We start from the raw sequence: 3883 nt of genomic DNA, 5'->3' as shown, positions 1-3883 counted from the left end.
AGAAAGACGCATTCTCCATAGAAGCTCTTGGTAAGGGAAGCTACTGGTAGTACAGCAGCATGGAGGGGACGCAGTGAGTGTGAAAAGGGATAAGAGAACAGTAAAAAGAAAAATGTGACAAGGGTGGGCCATGGGGATCTACGATTCTAGTTCCTTTCCTCACGGTTGTCACTTGAAGAGCAGGCACAGATCCTCTAGAGGTTCACAGGAATAGCTAGTATTTTCTCCTGGATTTTCGGGTTCCTTTGGCAGTATCCAGGGTTTGACTTAAGTGTGATGTATGCAAAACTCCACTCCAGCAACTTTAACTGCGGTTGGGGTAGATAAAATGACTGGGTGGGGTCCTTCCCAGTATGTATCTATGGATGGGGAATTAGAGGGAAGGGATTTGACTAATACCATGTCACTAGGGTGGAATAATTCCTTTGCCTCCTCTCGGGGACAGGTTCCCTGTGATGTTTTAAGAACTTGTTGATATTTGGCTAAGGAGGTGATGTCTGCAACTAAGTTGGCTGTCTCTCGGTCAAGCATAAGGTCATTGGTTAGGAAGGGCCATCCATACAGCATCTCATATGGGCGATTTTGGGGAGAGTTACGGATTCTAGGTAAGTCTATAAGCTACAGATCAGGTCTTGTAAGGTGGGTTTCTTGGATTAGCTGTTTAAGATGTCGTTTGAGTGTTTCATTCATTTTCTCGACTTTTCCTGAGGATTGTGGCTTCCAGGCAGAGTGTAAGTGACATTGTATGCCTAATACCTGGGATACTCCCTGGATTACTGCAGCCTTGAAAGCAGGGCCATTGTCACTCTGTAAGCCTGGGGGAAGTCCAAATCTGGGAATTATTTCATGAATTAGTGCCTTTATTACCTCTTGGGCCTTTTCTGTCCTATAAGGAAAAGCCTCCACCCAACCATGAAAGTATCTACCCAGACTAGTAGATACTGAAATCCCTGAGGTTTGGGCATGTGGGTAAAATCTAGTTGCCAGTCTTCTCCTGGGTAATGGCCTGTTCTTTGTTCTCCTGAAGGAGCTTGGCGATAAAGCAGGGGATCATTTCTTTGGCATGCTTCACAGGCCCTATCTGCTTAATAGTTTTGAAAACACCTGGTCTGGTAAATAATGATTTGGCCATCTGATGGGTGCTATCAATGCCTAAGTGAAAGGTCTGGTGAAGGGTTTTAAGTAATTTCCACTGGTTAGCTGCAGACAAAAATATTTTTCCTTCTTCGGTGGCTAGCCATCCTGAGGGGAGGAAACTATGTCCTCCTGAGGTTTCCCATTCTATTTCTTCTGCTGAGTACCGGGGCTTGGTTTTCTGGAGGAGATTATCCCATACTAGGGGTCCTTCTATAAGCATTTCGAATGGAGGGTCCTGACTTGTGGCTCTTTTGGCTTCAACATCCGCTTGGCGGTTCCCTTCTATTTTCCTTTCCTTTCCTTTCTGATGACCCTGGCATTGTAAGACTGCCACCTCTTTAGGTTTCTGTACAGCCAATAATAATCTCCTAATGGCTTCCTGATGTTTGACAGGTATTCCCTCGGAAGTTAGAAATTCCCTTTCTCTCCATATTGCCTCATGGGCATGGAGGACTAGGTAAGCATACTTAGAGTATGTATATATATTTACCCTTTTTTCTTCTCCTAATTCTAGCACCCGAATGAGGGCTATTAGTTCTGCCAGCTGAGCGCTAGTTCCTGGAGTGAGGGGATTACTTTCAAGTATTCCATTATCACTGACCACTGCATACCCCACCTTTCAAAGTCCTTTTTCTACAAAGGAGCTTCCATCAGTACACAAGCTGAGGTTGGGGTCAGTCAAGGGAACCTCTAGAAGGTCCCCTTGAGCAGCGTAGGTTTGAGCAACTACTTGTTGACGGTTATGTTCTATCTTTTCTTCATTGTCTGGAAGAAATTTGGCTGGGTTAAGAGTTGCGCAAGTGCGCAGTTGCAGCACTGGCCCTTCAAGTAATAGCGACTGATATTTAAGCAAACAGTTGTCTGACAGCCACGAGTCTCCATTAGCAGTGAGTATGCCGTTTACATCATGAGATGTCCACACGATAAGATCACTTCCCTGTATTATTTTAACTTCTTCAGATACTAAGACTGCTACTGCTACCACTACCCGTAAACAATGAGGCCAACCCTTTGCCACTACATCAATTTCCTTACTCAGGTAGGCCACCGGTTGCAAGCTGGTTCCTCGGACCTGTGTAAGGACTCCTAGAACTATTCCTGTTTTTTCTGTGAAATATAAAGAAAAGTCTTGCCCAGTTGGCAAGCTTAACACTGGGGCTTGGGTTTGGGCCTTCTTTAGGGCCTGAAAAGCTGCCTCTGCTTCAGGTGTCCATTCTGCTAAATGGGTATTGGCTTTCTGAGTTTCCTTAATTAGTGTATAAAATGGCCTGGCTATTTTGTTGTACCTGGGAATCCATATTCGGCAGAAGCCTGTTATGCCAAGGAACGCTCTTAATTGCTTCAGGGTTTTGGGATGAGGATAAGCCAGAATAGGCTGGATACATTCCTCACTGAGGGCCCTGGTGCCTTTGGATAGTTTTAGCCCAAAGTATTTATGTAAGCAGAGCTGAGCCTTTGGTTTGGAACTTGTAGCCACAAGTGGCAAGGAAGTTTAAAAGCACTTGGGTGGCTTGATGGCACAAGGTTTCTGAACTGGTGGCTAGAATTAAATCATCCACATACCGAAGGACACAGGTATCCAAGTATGAGAACTGGCTCAAGTCTTGGGCTAATGCCTGGCCAAATAGATGGGGGCTATCCCTGAACCCTTGGGGTAAAGTAGTCCAGGTGAGTTGAGACGTTGGGTTCGAAGGATCTTCAAAGGGAAACAAGAATTGAGAGTCAGGATGTATAGGGATGCAGAAAAAGGCATCCTTAACGTCCAGGACTGTAAACCACTCTGCTTCCTCTGGTATTTGGGAAAGCAGAGCATAAGAGTTAGGTGCAGCTGGGTACAGAGGGAAAACAGCCTCATTGATAATCCTGAGATCTTGCACTACCTCCACTGTCCATTCGGTTTCTGTACTCCTAAAATTGGAGTATTGCAGGGGCTATTGCATGGTTTTACTAGGCGTTGGGCTTTTAGGTCCTTAACAATCTTTTGGACTCCTTGTTGGGCGTCGGGTCTAAGGGGATACTGCATTTGGTAGGGAAAGGAGGCAGAATCCTTTAGTTTAATTTGAACAGGATGGGCATTCTTTGCTCATCCATATTGTCCTTCTGTTGCCCAGACTTCAGGACTAATTCCTTCCTCAAGTAGGGGACAACAAACGGATGTTCCTTCTCCTATGTTCAGGTGTATAATGGCCCCTGCTTTTGCTAGACTGTCTCTCCCTAAAAAAGGAGTGTGGCGTTCAGGCATAATTAGAAAGGCATGTGTAAAGAGTAAAGTTCCCCAGTCACAACTCAGTGGCTGGGAGAAATATCTAGTGACTGCCTGTCCTAGGATCCCTCGGATAGTGACAGATCTGGAGGACACTTGTCCGGGACAGAAGAGTAACACTGAGAAGGCTGCACCAGTGTCCAGGAGACAGTTAACCTCCTGGCCCTCAATGGTCAAGCGTACCCGGGGCTCTGTGAGGGTAATGGCATGGGCTGGCACTTGCCATGGGCACCCTCAGTCCTGCTGCTGGATCGTCTGGTCAGTGGCTTCTGACTCAGAGGACCTTTGTCCCCTGGGGCAGTGGGCCTTCCAGTGATTCCCTTGACATAAGGGGCATGGATGAGGGGGCGGCTTATTTCTATTTGGACAATCTTTTTTAAAGTGTCCTTGTAGACCACACTGGAAGCAAGCCCTATTAGGCATTCGATTTGCCCAGCCTTTCCCTGTTCCAGAGGCTCCAAATTCCGCTTGCCTGAGGGCCAT

This window comes from Chlorocebus sabaeus, chromosome 13 (assembly GCF_047675955.1).
Source record: "Chlorocebus sabaeus isolate Y175 chromosome 13, mChlSab1.0.hap1, whole genome shotgun sequence".
NCBI classification, from domain to species: Eukaryota; Metazoa; Chordata; class Mammalia; order Primates; family Cercopithecidae; genus Chlorocebus; species Chlorocebus sabaeus.
This window is presented reverse-complemented; position numbering follows the sequence as displayed.